Source organism: Rhinolophus sinicus, linkage group LG04 (genome assembly GCF_036562045.2).
Source record: "Rhinolophus sinicus isolate RSC01 linkage group LG04, ASM3656204v1, whole genome shotgun sequence".
Classification (NCBI taxonomy): domain Eukaryota; kingdom Metazoa; phylum Chordata; class Mammalia; order Chiroptera; family Rhinolophidae; genus Rhinolophus; species Rhinolophus sinicus.
In genome coordinates, this window is record NC_133754.1 from 21,908,033 (window position 1) to 21,925,922 (window position 17,890).

General features: G+C 35.3%; 1 protein-coding gene across 1 annotated transcript in view; it reads right to left on the reverse strand.

The window, feature by feature from the left end:
• The window catches only part of KLHL1 (kelch like family member 1), a 301,848-nt gene that overhangs the window by 117,892 nt on the left and 166,066 nt on the right, over positions 1–17,890 (reverse strand). The window lies entirely within an intron of this gene.

Genomic DNA, 17,890 nt, shown 5'->3' on the forward strand with positions numbered 1-17,890 from the left:
CTTTTATTGTCTATTATACCTCCCTGCTCTTCATGACAGTTTCTCTGGCTTAATTCAGATTCCCATTAATTTTCTTCCAGATTGTTGCCGTAATCTTCTAATTATTCTGCTTGACTCTATTCTTAACTTTTCTGCTGTATCCTCTATAACAACACTGAAATAATATTTCTAAAAGATAAATGTGCTCATGGCATGCCTCTCAAGTTTTTGTTTGGTTTGCTTTCATTTTGTCTCCCCTGTCTTTGGTTCAAATCTCTTGTTTAAGCATGTTAGTTCTTCATGATCAGACGGCTTCCTGACTCTAAAACTTCATTTCCTACCTTATTTGTATTCTGGCGGCAAAAATGACCTACTCTTCTTTCAATTTGCCGTACTATTCGACATGTCCTTCCTCACTTATTCTATTGCTTAAAATGACTTTTATTCAAAGGAGAATGTCAACTTTTACTTTTGCTCAGGTCATCTGTGATATTCATTTGCGTTTAATTGATATCACAGAATAGCTCATTTCCTGGGAATCATTTTTTCTTCAGTGTTTTCTCTGTGAGTAATAACAGTGCTGTGCAAATTATGATGCCCAATACCTATTTACTGAATTAACCAATTGAATGTCCTGAGATTTAGTGCCACCCAGTTTCTCTAAAGAGCTACAGAAAGATAAAGATGTATTTAAACAATCTTTGAAAGGGTTTTGTCCATCTATTTTTCCAGCTATTTACAAATCTATGCTTCTATTATACTACACACAAAATTGCATAGTTAGACCGTCAGCAAATGAGGGATACCATAAAAAAGCAGCTTTGTAAAATAAAAAAATCGCCCTCTGAGTGATACCATAAAAAACCCTTAGTGGGTTTATCGTAAATATGTTGTTCAAAGCATATTTCATCATATTTTACAGTATCTTTTTTTTTATGGTCACCCCTGGGAGAAATTTCTTTCAGGTTTTAGTAGCAGGAATAATTGCACTTCTACTATGTAAATGGTTCAGTTTTATTGTGGGCACTGTAAATTATGAAATTGATTGAATTTATCTTTTTATTTGGCCTCTAGAAAACTTAGTCAAAGTAAAATATATCTAATAGGAAAGCTATACAATAAGAGCCTTTCATAGTTTGATTGCTTTTTCAGACAGCTTTAATAATAGTTTCATTTAATATAACTATAGCTGCATTTCTTTTTGTTTGTTTTATTTATTCACCTAATTTAGAGTATATTTCATAATTGTGCATCTTCGTAAGTCATACTACATCTTTTGGGAAGAAGCAATGTTTGTAAACACTGCTATAAATAAATTAGGAGCTAGTATCAAATATTACTGGATCTCACATTGGCCCATATATTATGTTTATTTTGTTTTTTCCTTCATATATTTTGGAGTTCTGAAATTTTCTTTGCTCTTTTCTCCATCAACTCTCCTTTAGGATAGCCTGCCTAATATTTTCCTATGTTTCCTTGCAATCTAGCTTCTGGAAATTGTGTTACTTTTGTTATGTTTTAATCACTAAAGAAGAAGAAGAAACATCAGTGCACACTAGTTGCCTTACACTGCTGGTGCAAATTAGTTAATCCCATATTATCTGAGAAGATCAAGTAATGAGAGACATCAAAATTCATTTGCCTGTTGATCAGGCAAAATACCTTTATTTTAAGTTTATTCAATCATTTTCCATAGATTGATTGAATACCTAACGTACAGTCCTGGATAATTATAGTGAGGGGAAAAAATGGATTTTTTGTTGTAAGCATCAAAAAGTTTACCGCACATGAGACATCTATAAAATGTGCAGTGCCTAGAAAATGACTATCATCAACTCTGTAAAAGCAGTTATTGCAAATGGACCTAGAATATGAGGTAGGAGTGTAAATTAGAAATTGGGAAATAGAAAGATACGGTACTCTGAATAGGGGAAACCATATAAATAAAGACATAATAACAGGTAATATAGTATAAAATGCCGTATTTGGCAAGTCAACTTGATTGAGAATAAGCACAAAAAAAATGTGGGAAATAATTGAAAGGGTAATTTAGACCCTAGAAGGAAATAAATTTACTCTTAAATTTTAACAGTCCTCCATTAAATGGGAATATATGTATACATACACCTTTTACATATAGACTGAAATATTTATTATAAAGAAAGATTTTAACACCAAATTTAAGTTGCCACTACATAAGACACAATAATCTTTCTCAATTACATTAATAGAGACTAAATTATAATATCTACTTTTACTACTTCATATTTTAAGCAATTTTAACTATAAAAACATACAGTTTTGTTTTATTCTAAATTGACAGAATTTTTATCATTTTTGTTTAACTATTTTCTGAATTTGACATAAACATATTTTCTGATATTTATTTCTTCTGTCCCTTAATCCTATTATTGTTTTTCCCTTATTTTATTATTGGTAATATATCAAAATACAGTAATTCTTTTGAAATTTCATTAGAAATTAATTTTATACATAATTTTAAATGTTAGTTAACAATTAACAGTAACATCAGTTAAGTAGAATATAAGTGTATCCTTTCGATTTTCACATTTTAGTTATTGGTTTAGTTAATTTAAAATATGGATATTAACCTGTAGTAAAATATTTTATTAGTGTTTAAATAACTGTAACATAAACTTTAATGTTGTTTCCTGAGTTGGCAGCTACTACCAAAGCCATGCATTATATACTGTTATGGTTGACTCAAGAAAACCTCTCTGCTCTGAAAATCTACTGAGTTCACACCTATGTCTCATCGCCTTGCACTTTGTGACCAGTGGTCAGTTAGAGGAAACTCCCAATCACAGTTGTAAGTGTTATGATGGGAAGGCTAATCTTTTGCCAGACCACCACAGAATCTCGGGCTTGATTCCAAGTCTCCAGAGGTTATGGGACTTATTTAATTGTCCATTTAAAAAGTCATTAGTTAGGAAGATGAATTCTTAGGAAGCTCATACTCTCAAATAAATGGACAACTGAAAGGCGAACCTGGAAATGAGCTACATCCTCTGGTTGAGGCTTATTATATAAGTATGAAAAGTGTACAGTTTTAATTTAAAGTCATAGAATTATAAAATTATAGTTCCCTAAGCATCCTGTGCAAGTGAAGTTCTGAGGGTTTATGATCTATGCATGATTCTACTAGCACCAGGCTCAAGACTGAAACATGCATCTCTTCACTTCTGAAGCAGTGTATTTTTTGTTACATCATGTACTGGATAGAATAGTGGCTCCCAACACTTCACGTCCACTCAGAACCTCAGAATGTGATCTTATTTGGAAAAGGGTCATTGCAGATGTAATTAGTTAAGTTCATACTAGACTTGATTGAGCTCTAATACAATGACTGGTGTGCTTATTAGAGAGAAACTTGATGAGACACAGATATGCAGCTAGGAGAACACCACGAAAACAGAGATGACACAAAGGGAAGAAGATCACGTGAAAGTAGAGAGGCAAAGATAAAAGTCATGCTTCCACAAGCTAAAGAATGCGGAAGATTTCCAGGAACCCACAGAAGGTGGAAAAGGCAAAGAAATAGTCTTCCCTAGAACCTTCAATTGGAGCCTGGCCCCGCTCATATCTTGATTAGACTTGTAGCCTCTAGAACTGCACGAAAATAAATTTCTGTTGTTTTAAGTTACCCCATTTTGGTACATTGTTATGGCAACCCTAGGAAGATAATACATATCATAAAGGAAATTTAAAAAATAGTTATGTTAAAAACTGTAATGTAAACCTAAGAAAGTACGGTCATTATTCCCAATATTTTAAATGATTATTGATTTTATAGAATAATGTTTTTATTAAATATTAGGTTTCCCATGACCCAAAGGAGTGTCAGAGACAGGAAAAACGGGTCTACTCTCAGGATCGTCTTCTCTTTAATATATATATTTTTTCTATTTCTTCTAGAATTTAAACTTTCTAAAAATGCAGAGTAGGTAGAGGCACTTCTCACAGTTATCAAAAGCTGCTTGTAACAATTACCTTCAAGTTGTTACACTAACATATTGCTGTCAAGACTCCAACACTTTCAGGTTAAAACCAATTTTCCTAAGCTTCTGATTATTTGCCTTGCCTGAATTTTTAATTCCTGTGTCAAAATTGCTGCCTGGACTCTCTTGAACACTACCTAAGAGTTCAAAGGGAAAAGAGACTCATTAAGAGATAGTCACACCTTGTTACTTTAGAAATGAGAATGCTGAGGCTGCTAGGGGTTCAAAGAGTCATTCTGCTGGTCACGATAGGGCTGGGGTTAAGAATACAGTTTCTTGGTCTATTACATTCCCTGGGCCACCAACCCTTTGGTTATTATCCCCTTCTGGTTCTCCTCTGCTCATCTGATTTGGACTGACTGTCCTACTTTGATCTATGCAACACGTATGCACCTTGATTCTTGAATGCTCACCTCTACCTTGTTTCCACCTCTTAATCTATATATCTGGGTTCCATAATGTGGCTTGGTGATAATGGAGAGTCACCAGATTACAATTGGCTTGGAGAGTTGGCCAGGATTTAGATCTCAACCCTGCTACCTACTAGCTGTGTGATTAGGAAGTCAGGTCCCTTATCAGTAAATGGAAATAAAAATATTATCCATCTTAAAGCACTGTTGTGAGAATTAAGTGCAAAAATTAATTAAATTAACTGTTTTTAGAGAAGTATGTGACACATACCATGTGTTAGATAAATGTTGGTCGTTATTATTCTGCATCTGAGCCTACTCTTCACTTCAGCCTCCTTTGCTAGCTCTATTTTCCACATTCACGTTTATTTTCTCTATTTTTTTTTTACTGATTATTTAGTTAACAAAATTTTATTAAGTTTTTTTTTCTTCCTCCTCCCCTTTGTTTTTCTATACCTAGTATGCTATTAATACTAGAAATACAGAAATACATATAGGAAAGGTTCTGGCTGCTAAATGACTCACTTTCTAATGAGGAGGACAATATGATGTTATAAGAAAAATATATGCATTTTCCAACAGGAGAGAAAACAATAGAGGATTTGATGGAGTCCGAGGTATGAGGATACAAGTAGATTAAGGAAGCCAAGGAGGATTTTGAGTTAGGAGATAGACACCTTTTCTCTCCAAAATAACACTTCCCAAGATGAAGAATTGTTTCTCATAAATTCATACATTTGTAGACTTCTAAAGAAATGTTGATGTCATCTGATCCAATTCTCATATCATTAGCTAGCAGGGTATAAAATGGGAATTTCTGCAATCCCACATAACCTTAAATTGGAAATGATCTTTGAGGACACTTAATTTAATGTGTACCTCATGTACTCTTTTTGCACAATTCTCACCCAGTGATTATTGTCTGTGATGGAAAACCTATTATCTTATAAAAAAAAAGCCCACATTGTTGAGCAGCTCTGTCAGAAAACCGTCCATTTTGACGTAAAGTGTGGCTTCTTGAAAATTCCTTACATGAATTCTAGGACAAATCTATTTTCATCCTATTCATCAGCTTTCAAATATTGAAATATTTCAAATATTCTCCCTCAAAAAAAAAAAAAAAAAAAAAAAAAAATATATATATATATATATATATATATATATATATATATATTCTTCCTCATATCATGTTTTATAAGGCTAAAGAACTATCATTCTTTAATCTCTCTAAAGGACCTCAATCTTCAAAACCAGAAAGGTGTGATAGAGTAGAAGGTATAATATTTGCTGAGTTTCACCTGAAATACCTGATTTGTTTACCTTGTTTCTTCACAAATAAAACAAAAACAAACATTTTCACAGACTCTATATCGCTTATTTACATAGAAATTTGTATCTTTTCCAAGGACATTTTCCAAATAAAGGCAGAAAAAAAAATAAAGCAATCACTGTATAAAAACATAATTTCCATCATATGTATGTAGGTAGCTACATGTATCTGTATATGTAATTAATAGTATTCAAATTAAAAAAACAGGAAACGAAGTGTTCAAAAAGTTATCAATGTATAGGCATACAATGAAACTTTTTCTTGTCAATTTTGTCATCAGTGATTAGAAAATGACAACAGAATAGAATTTCTTTAAAGTATTTGAATTATATATCAGACTCTCTCTTAATAATAGCAGTATACAGTATATATATATATATATATATATATATATATATATATATATATATATATACACTACATATATATCTATATATCTATATCTATATCTATATCTATATTTATAGATATAGATATAGATTTTTTCCCTGAGTTTTCTTCAGCTACATAAAAAATACTTAGGTGTGGCTATTTGATTGGTAGTAACTCTCTTTGTTTCAAAATATTAGAGTCTCAATCTTAAAAAAGAAGCATTTTCTAACAATTTCAAAACTTGGTATCAGAAATAATTTCTGATGGTCATCTTTCAAGATTATGCTATGGAATAAAAAACATTTTATTTTATTTTATTTTATTTTATTTTATTTTATTTTATTTATTTTTTATTTTATTTTATATTCCTTAAAAGTATATGAGTCTAGGACTTGAAGTACTTTCTGACAATATGTTACTAAGGAGATAAGAGGACATAGAAATTATAATGGAAATGAGGTTTTAGTAAAAAGGATTGGAGAAACCAGCCCAATTCTAATACTTTCTAGTCATGATTTCCCAGGCAAAGGCACTTAATGATTCTAAGGTATCATCTCCTCACCTTGAAAAATAACACCTACCCTATAAACCTTTTCCTGATTTGCTTTCAAGCACAATTGAGACTAGAATAAAATAATTCCTAAATGTTACAATGTTATGCAAAATATGTGCAATTATTTCCAGGGGAGTCTTTAACCTTTGTAATAATTTGATTTGCTTCTGATACCGGAGATATATTGTTCAAAGTGTTAATATGCGTTACACATTATCTAGTAATGCAGGAGAAGCTAGCATGTAGAAACCATTTCTAAACTCTCTACAAAAAAAAAAAAAAAAAAGTGCACAGTCAGCTACACAGTTCTACTTCCACTTTTTGGTTTAACAGAAAAGAAACTAACCATTCTCAAAGACATTTATTGTGTTGTACACTGTGTAACACTATATATCCATAAATTATTAGTCAGAGTAGTAGTATTGATTTTTATAATTATTAATATGAAGCACATTTACTGTTTGGTAGAGCCTAATGCTTCCTTGTTCCCCTCCTTTATATATTGCTCTGTATCAGTATTTACCAAGTTTCTTTTAGGTATCTTACAGAAAGCAGTTAGTTGGAAAAATTAGGAGAAAAGTGAAAATCTCTGCGCAGTCTTTATGAAAGCCTGTGCCAGCCCAGGGGAGAAAAGGTATCATTGCCAATTAAATTATGCGACCACAGCACACTTGTACATGCAAAGTTGTTTCTTTTCGTTGCAGCAGTGTCCAGGACATCGGATCACATAAACTTTTCCTTAAAGGAATTACAATGCTTGATAAAATCATAAAAATAATGATCCTGTACAACTTTGCTAAAGAAAGAAAATTTTAAAGCAAGATAATATTTCTTCCTTTCCTGCTAGGCAGAAATCATGCAGAAATTTACTGTGAACATCTACTTCGATTCTCATGTAATGAAAGAATGTACATTTTTATCAAGGACTGAAAATTTTGTACTTACAGGAAAATGGAAATAAAATATTTTCCGTATCCTAACAAATAACTTTTTTTTCTTTTAGGACAAAAGAGGATTGTTTTGTCAACCTGTATTTAAATAGTCTTTTGTTCTCATGCTTGTAAGCATAAATGATTCATCAGGAAAATCTGTTATATGCATAACCTAAAATAGCCAGACAGTTGGGGTCAAAATTATGTGTAGGGGGAAAAAAAAAGGAGTCAGTATGGAAATTACTTACATAACCATATCAATTATTTTGCAGTAAAAAAACAACATTAGCATTCTTCAACAAAAAGTACATTGCAATTTTGCAATCTTAAGGGTCTCTACAGAAGCATGTAAACTTTTAATTATAATTTTGCATTCATGTATTGCTTAATAAAAGGATTTAGACTATTTTCCTTCTGGGGTGAACTCATTTACTAGTCGCTTATAACCAATGTTAAAAAATTACAGCATGGTCTATTATTGTCTTATATTTATTTTACGTTAAACTTTTTAAACAGCTGACAATTATAATCATTGTCAAAAAAATCAGATAAAAATCAGAAGGAAGATAATAATTCTTCCCAAGAAAACTGTAAAATTGAAATTAATAAAAGAGCATACTTTATGTAGAATAATAGGCATAAGAAGGATAATCCTCTTAATCATTATACAAATATATAATAAGTTTTCCTTTAGTTTGTCAAATAACAATTTAGTGCATGTTGTTAATTTTTCTCTCAGCAAATAAGAGAACCATTAGCTACATTATAACATAAATGGTTACATACAATGTATTAAATATGAAAGCTGGTGCCAAATATAACTGCCCGGAATAGCATTGTATTTTATAAATAAGATGCAGTAAAAAGAAACAAGGACAACTGTGAAAAAATGAAAGTGCATACTTCACAATATACATTGCCATCTCAGAGAGTTTCCATATGGAAATGGCTGTTCATTATTTCTAAAAATACTCTAAATATACATTTTTCCATTTAATAAAGCTATTAAATAACATTTTCTTCTGATTATTTAATGTAAAAAATGCTATTTTTAAATATGTGTTAGCTATTGCGCTGTAACAAATCACAAAACATTCTGTGGCTTAAAAAAACACCCATTTATTCTCTCACAGCTCTGTAGGTCAGAATCCCAGGCAAAGTGTGGTTCTGCTGGTTTTCTGCTCCAGGTCCCATAAGGCCAAAATTAAAATAGTGAGAAGCCTCCTTTATTTTTGGACTCTTTGAAACTGAGTCTGTTTTCAAGCATATTCAAGTTGTTAGGGAAACTCAGTTCTACGTGGTTGTGGGACTGAGGTCCCCATTTTCTCGCTGGCTATTGGCTGACGATTATTCTCACCTTCCTATATGGCTCAGCTTGTCCTCTTCCTCCATCTTACAGCAAAGATAGTTTGAATCCTCATGCTTCAAATCTCTCCTACCTCCCCTTCTGCCTCCTCTCTCCTCTATTATTCTGCCACATCTTTCTGACTGACTCTTCTGGCTTCCTCTTCCGCATTTAGGTGCTCATGTCATCACACTTGAATAATTCTAGATAATCACTCTGTCTTAAAGTTGATTAATTAGTCACCTCAATTCCATCTGCAAAGTCCCTTCACAGTGACACCTAGATTAGTGTTTGATTGAATAAACAAGGAATTTTGTCTGAGAGGAATATTTAGAATTCTGCCTACCACAATATGCCTGACTTTTGAGTTTATAAATTTCTTATGCTTGTAATTCAAAAACTTAGTGGGTAAAGTGTAAGCAACACTGTCTGTCATTCAAATAAAATTGACTGTACATCTAAATATACTAGGCACTCACTAAGGTAAACACACTAAACACACTAAATACATTAAATACTTTAAACATTTAATAAATACACTAAACACACTAAAAACGTACTGAGGTAAGTCATCCCCTATGCTAACGGAATTCAAAATATTTTTTAGACTTCTTATAAACTGAAGATATGAGAAGGCAAATTTGGTTATTTGACTAATAGAATACTAATATTATCTAGTTGAATTCAAATCCCTCAAAAGTAATACTACATTGATAATTAATTTACTTAGAATCAAACAATAAAACATTAATTTAAAAATTGTTTACAGAAACCTTTCTGTTTTCAGGGGGTCATAGGTCCTTCTCTTTAGTTAGCCCCCCAACTCTCTGGCCAAGTTCACCTGTGAGTCAAATTAGCAATCCAACAAAAGGGCTCTAAAAACAGCTAGGGAAACATATCCGGAATACTGACCATCATCCTTTGGTGATTTGACCCTAACACGCAGAGTTGCATCAAATGATGCTCTAAGTTAGTTCTAAGCAGGTCTCTGTGATGCAGCAAGTAATTGAGCTTTGTGATTTCTTTTGGAAAAGTGTGTAGAGCCCTTTGAAGATCTCTTCATCCAATAGCCTGAAGAGATCTTTGAGGTTAGGTTAGTTTTCCATCAAAACAAAGGTGGTCATCTCATTAAACTTAGTGAGATACAGTGGTGACCTGGGGGGCCATACCATGACAGAACCTCTGCCTCCAAAGTATTGCTTTCATTTAAGGAGGAAGGGAAAGACAGGCTATGAGAGAAAGCCTGTCCCTCTCACCTGAGAACCTCTTCTCCCTCAGTTGATGACTTCAACAGGTTTGGCTCAATGTGATGAGTTTACTGTCACTGAAAGACATGTCTGAACCCTGGAAGAGGCTATAGCAGCTCTGCAAGCCACCATGGTTATCCTCTGGGTTTACAGTGATGGTGTGGGAACAACACATGATAAGATTATTAACCAGACTTAACTTAGTTGTCTAGGATTGTCCATGGCACTCCTGCTGGTTACAGAGTTCAGTTAAAGTCCCTCATGAGATCAGGTCCATTAAATTGCAACATAATTGGAGTCATAACTGACACATTCCTCCGCCTGGAAAAACTAGTCATGGACAAATCATCAAAGACTGACCAGCAGATAGAGCAGCATAAAGGTGATAACTGGGCACTCTCTCCTGGGAGACCCAGGCAAGGGCCTTCCCTAAGAGACTTCTGAGTCTGGTTATTCAGTAACAGGGTCTCAAAGGAGGAGATTGATGTGTTCCCCACCAAAGAACTCATGGACAGGTGGCCAAGTAGTATCTGCCTTGTGATAGACCCTATGCATGACACAATACTATCCTCTTGCTTTTTCCCAGTGAGTCTACAGATGAATTAGAGAGCCCTGCCAACTTTTACAAGGACTTCTGGGCTGGCTTTCAAAAATAAACAAGACTAGGGTTTAGGAAGTGGTCCCTCTCTTCACAGAGGGGAGCAGAAGCCTTATATAAAGATCCAAGTTGTAGGAGCTGCCGAAATAGCTCAGTTGGGAGGGTGTTAGACTGAAGATCCAGGTTCAATGGGGAGATGGGGGTGAATGCACTGCTTGGGCTTTTTTTGGATACCAGTGCACAGGTCACTTTGATACTTGCAATACCTGGCACCAGGATGGGGGAAATATACACATACACAGCAGTGGGCCTGCCTAATCATGGGGAGTATGATGCACTTGACATGCTGAGTGGTGGTGAAGTGTTTTAAGGGGAAATAAAAGAACAGGATTAAGTGGCTGGTGGGAGGGGACAAAATAACCCCAGCCTGGACAACATATCTCAGGTGAGCAGTCTGGAGCAACACAGCAATTCCATGAAACAGTACTTCTCATTTGCCTTGCATATTTAACCAGGCAGTCTGTCCCCTTCTTTTAATTGTACACCTACTTTTAGTTATTGACACCTTAGTTTTTATGGAGGACTCTGCAAGCATCTTCTATCCCCTTCATTCCCTTCCCAAAGAGTCAAATAGATGGAGGATCAGGATAGCTATTAAATTGCAAAAGATAGGAGACAATAATCTCCTCCATTTAACCTTCAGGTGCAGAGAACATGCCTTTTTGCCTATGAGAACCTTGCAAAGAATTACCAAGTGTCTAGTTCAAATATTTCCTTAAGGCCATCCTGCGACTTAGTTCCAGGTAACCCCATGGAATGGATATAAACTAGACTTTTTCCTGGACTGCGAGAGGATCTTAGCCAGATAATCTGGGTTGACTAGCTTTGGGTTTGGATTAAGGGTGCTATCCTTGCCCATGGTAGAGGAAAGACTGTCCATGTTGCAGTGAATGTGGAGGATGCCTCCCCATACCGGAACTAATAGTTTGTGAGCACCTGCAGGCCTGAGGGCCTAGATACAAGGATAGGAGTGGGAGTGGGAAGCTTCTAAATTGTACTCCAACAGGGTACCCCCTTGGACTCTAACCTCACTAAACTCATAGAAACATCTCTTCCACTCAGTTGTCACTGCCCTGAGATGGACTAGATATTGAATATATCACACACACCCTTGATCCTACAGACAAACATCTAATTGTTATGTCATTACACACCACAAGTGGACATTTCTCTAACTATGGATCTTTCTGGTATCTCAGGTGACTCAATCTTATTAATCTGGACCCAAAGAATTGCCACAACTGAACTCTCACACAACAGGAGTGAAATGTCTTCCTAAATGTCCACTGACTACTGTTAGAGATGGGTAAGAAGAACATTTGTTTGGAACAAGGGGTACAGGATTCATCAAAGTTATTTTTTTCCAGTCAGAAACAACCTTTTCTTCCACTACACTCATCCTCACTCTACTGTGTGTTTGCCAACATCTTAAGTTGCACCTGAATCAATAAAACTAATAAAGTGGAAAAGACCATTACAAAGCCTAGACAGAAGGGCTTCTGGCTGTCTAGAATAAACCATAATAAGCGGTGGGACTTCTTTTCCTTGCTTGGGGCTCCTGAGTACGTTTATTTCTCCAGGCAGACCTCATCATCACACTTGGGATGATTTTGATTATGGCTTTGGTTGTTTGTTGCCTTAGATTAGGCCCTCGATGTCTGGCTCATTTAAATTCATGATAGGTAGCCTATGCTTCTCGCTCGCACCATGAAGAATCATGAAATGGAGTTAAGAAGTCAGCTCCGGGAACAAATTTATATGAGATCTTTCAGGCCCAACTGTAAGCAATGACAAGGCTTAGACTCGCAGGACGCATTGAAGGAAACAGCCCTCCCCACACCAGACTGCTCACATACCAGTGCATTACAGCTTCTGGAAGAATTTGTACTCAAGATCTCAGATACCCTGGGCCAGCCGTACTCATCCATGGCTGCATTCCTAACCCAAACTCCTCCATTCAAAGGACTCCTTATCAGGAGTCTTGGCTGAGGCACTATTCTCCACTTGGACTCCATACCTCTCCACTCTTACTCTCCCTCCTTCCTTCTTCTTGACCTACTGCTCCATAATGTAGCAGGAGTCTTCTGCACGAGGCATCTTGACAGTGAGATGAGTTCCCCCATCTGTGCTGATCCACAAGTGGATTGCCTGGTGACTAACCTGCTGCCATTCTGCGAGAAAAAATGGAATAGTGCGGAGCCAGCATCACTCTGGCATCGTGCTTACACTTGTCACAGGAAGTGAATCAAGGTTTGATTTTTCTGTCAGTTTAGCTCATTGTTCTAATTGAACACTTTGGCATCTGGTTGCTTGACATTTGATATATAGGTATCCCACAAATCCAATATTTAAAACTTTAACTTAGTTTCTTATTTTTATGTTTTGATTCCCTCCATTTAGTATGTAGGACACCAGTCATAAATACAACTCTTAATCCTGTGGGCACTCTTATAATAGGTCTAGTTTATATAATAAAATGCAATCTGTATAAAAAGTTATATTTTTATGAATTTTTTTTTTATATAAAGGACCACATTTTTTTCTACTTGATATGCCCTAAAGCTGTTAATAATACACAATGGTGAATTTAGATCTGTACTCAGTAACTACTGTAGCTTTACTTTAGCACATATTAAAAATACTAATTGCAAAACAATTAGTCATATTATTAGTTTGTAACAATGCGGAATTGTCTTGGTTGAACTCTTATATCTACACATATTACCATGGACCTTCTAGTAATTGGGATTCACTAAAATTCAGAGTAATACCTGGATTAACAGTAAAACAAAGCTAAAATTGTATTGAGAAAAATAATTTGACATAAGAGTTTCTAACACTAGATAATGAGAGAGAGGTTGTAACCTATCATAATATAATAAATGAGGAATGCAATTTACATAGATTGTAATAACTAATCTCTATGAAGCAACTGACACTAATAAGGGTTAAAGTGAGATGTCAAAGATCCCACAATCATAAGGTATAGATAAATGAATTAAAATCTGTGTAGCTCATTTTAAAGAAAAAAGACAAACATAACTGATAAGGAACAGTAGTATCTTATCAATTGGAACAGGTATAAGGGGAGGCAAGCCTGAAAATCCTGAACACCAAAATTCTTCTGAACCCTTCTCTTCTAGATTGCAGGAAAGATAATTCTCCCTTGCTACAAAAACAAACAAAAAATAAATGAATACCATACCAAACATAAAAATCAGTAACACCAAAGATGCTTTATTCACTTCAATTCCTTTCTTAACCCACAATCATTACATCTAGATTAAATAAGAGTCAAGTCTCAGTACCTTCTGGGTAAAGAAGTAAAAACTCTGGTGCAGGAATAAATAAAAATGACATCAAAGCAATTTTGGCATCTGGCTAATGGTCTGAATGAAGCTAAGAAGAAGTATGTGTTGGGATTGACCTTAAGTGTGTTCCGGCAGGGTGGAGAAATATAAAAATGAAGATAAGATCATCTATTTATGTAAGCCACTCATTCATTATTTGGGATTCAGCATACTGGCTAGGAGCACATTTTAACAGGGGATGCAGATGGTACATTGAAGCCTGGAGATAGTTATGCCTTAGTACAAAGGAGTTAAAGATGTAGAGCATCACTGGCATGTTACTGAGGGAGGCAACAGAAGTCAGAGGGAGGTGGAAGTATTAGAATGAATTACTTTGAAAGAACTGAAAAATTCCGTCATTATATGTTCCTTGGGAAGGCCCAAAGAATGATGTCGAAGGAAACAGGTTTAGGAGTGGGAGATGCTGCCATCTGCCTGGGGTCTACTATCACTGGTGATATTGACATTTCAGAATGGAAGAATGCAGATGGCACCAGCTAATCATCAGAGACAAGATGGATATGATAAAAACACAGAGCACGGAGACCTGAGTGGCATATAGATTGCTTAGATCCATATGAATCTATGGAATTGATCTTCAAGTATCTTGGGGTGAAATAGATGGATTTTTACTCTAGGTATTGCTTTATTTGAATAATAAGGAAGTTGACATTAGCCACCGCAATGGCAAATTATAGCCCTTCATACAATTTCTAGATTAAAGTAGTTTTGCAGACTCAGAATCTACTAATTCAAGATAAAGGATGAGATCCCTTGAGAAGTGTACCACCACAAGAACATAAAACAAATTTCCTTCTGATCCTTGCCCAAAGTAACTGCAGCCTTTGCTAGGGTAGATATCCCCTGAGAAAAGGAAACAACACCTTTGCGAAAGAGTTTATGGTGACATTGAAATGCCATAATGGTTCTCTGGGTATAATAGGACCAACAGAAAAATGCACAATAAATGAAGTTTTGCCTCAGTGTGGATACAGTTGTTCCATAAACCTTCTCTGTGGTTGTATTCTTAGGTATAAATGTGTAATTGAGATATATAAACAGCTGGCAGAGCTCTCTCCTTGATATTCTGGTGTTAGAACAGTGCTTCTCACATTTTTGCATGTATCAGAATCTCCTCGAGGCAGAGCTGGCTCATCATTTGTGAGGCACAATGCAAAGTGAAGATGCAGAGGCCATTGCTCAAAGAACATGAAAAAAAAAAAAGGCTGTCAAAGGAGCAAATAAAGCTTGATCTTTTCTTCCCCCGTCTTTATTGTGATTTGTCATGATGGTTTTAAATTTGCTATTTAATATCATTCTAAATAAAGAAAAACTGAAATTTTAAGCTACTCACATGCATTTTACTGTTCTTCTTTATATTTTACAGTGCTAATTTTAATGCCACTAGCAGAGAACTTAAGTCATGTGCAGAATCACCCAAATTGCACAATTTGTATTTCATGGGCTCATCTCTAAAGGGTGCCTAGAGTTGGCCAAAAGAAACAAACAAGTCAGATTCAGGAAGGTTGGAAGGAGGAAGAGTGTATCCTCACAGGCATGGAACCAGCCTGAGGTGGTGCTCTCAGGAGTGGGGAGACCCTCACTGTTGGTATCCAGCTATTGATATGACAAATAACTTTTTTCTCGATTCTCATTTTCAGGAAATGATCAGGAGAGAACAAACGCAGTTTATCTTTATGTAACAAAGCTGATGGTGCACTTTTATAATCTCAGTATATAAGATAACTGTATTGTTTGTTATAGACTACAAAAGCCTTGCCTGTCCTGACATTCCACAGAGCATCAAAGGCCTCAGGTCTATTGATAATATCATCATGCTAATTGGATTCAGTGAGTAGGAAGTGGCACATGTTCTAGATAGCATAGTAGGACACATGTATGCCAGATGTTGAGAGATAAATCCCACAGGTTTCAAGGATCTGATGCATCTGTCGACCTCAATAATCTTATTGTCTGAAAGAATAAATGAATGAACTAATCAGAAACAGTCTCAGAGACATAGAGGAAAAACTGAGGGTTGCTAGATGGGAGTGGGGAGTGTGGAGATAAGGGGGAAGGTGAGGGGATTAGAAAGCACAATTGGTAACCACAAGATTGCCATGGGGATATGAAAGTCAATTTGGGGAATGTAATCAATAATGTTGTAAAGATTTTGCAGGGTATCTGATGGACACTTGTCTCATTAGGGAGACCACCTCAGGGATGATGTAGATGCCTGATCACTGCACGGTACACCTGAAGCTGAAGCTGAATAATAATGAATGCCAACTACAATATGGTTATATATATAACCATATATAAACATATATAACCCCATATATATATTTACAAGAAGTGGAGAACAGCATTAATAATAGAGACAGTGGAAATATAATGACTGTGTGCGATGTCAGAGGGGTAATAGATGGGGGAGGGGGTTAACACTGTGTGAGGGATATAAATGATAAATGTCTAACTATTACATTGTTTTGTACACCTGAAACTAATAAAAAATAATAATAATCTTACTGTCTGGAGTATGGTGAGAGAGCAAGTTTTCCCATATACATCCAACCAGCAAAAATGATGCATAAAATTTGTTCAGTTCCTTTGAATTTTTGAGGCACATGGGAATACAATACAAATCTACAGAGGGTGCCAAAAAAATTGTATACACATTTTAAGAAAGGAAAACTGTATTAACATTGTAATACTAAATATATACCAATGACAAAAGATTAATAAAAGTCTCGTTTGACTTCTGCAATTATAAGAAGTGCTCAAAATGCTTACCACCAGTGTACAGACACTTCTGATTATGACCAACTACTTCTTGAGCAACGTTGACCAAAGTGTCCACTTGTATACAGTTTTTTGGCACCTCTGGAATTTGTTGGATGTCTCACCAGGCTATCAGTTTCTAATGGAGCTAGAATATGCAGGTCCTGGTTGTGTAAGCTTATCTACCATTTGCATCATTTACTAGCAATTCAGTTTGTTCTGTAAGTATCCATTGTGGATACAAATTTTGAAAAGAGAGCTTAACAAGTCCCAATGATAAAACCATGGTTGTTTCCTCTAAAGTTCTGTAGCAAGATGATCTTCTGCAAACAAGATTTGCTCTCTGTCTGGGAAACCTCTTGGAATACTATTGGGCTCAAGTGATGACAGAGTATCTTACCTTGGAACATCCAATGAGTATGAACATTGTTTTGGTGTTATTAAATCCATTGGATAGTAATGTTAAGTAGGCATAACAACCATTCAGTTTGGAGTGTAATTTTACAATGGAACTTTGCATTCAGACCAGGCTCAAACAGGTCTAAAAGCCACTAATAAATGCACGGCTTTTCCTCTACTCAAATGTATGGCCTCAAATAGAGTCCCTTAAAATAAGTTCATGAAAAGGAAATAATTCAGTCCTAGTTTAGAAAAGGATAGGTATGATATACTGGTGCTAGCCAGAACAGTGATGAAATAAATCCTTCTCAAAAGCAAAGCTATTAAGAGTATACTTGGATACTCACTTTGTATGAAGAGAGAGAGAGATGGTCTAAGGTTTTTACATGGAGTTCAGAGCACTGGCAAATTGAATGCTCCACGTATGGCATCCATTACTGTGAAAACTCTCAACAATCAGGTGGACAGAATGACATGTGCCATGGACATCACCTTTCTTCTTTCCTCAGCCATCT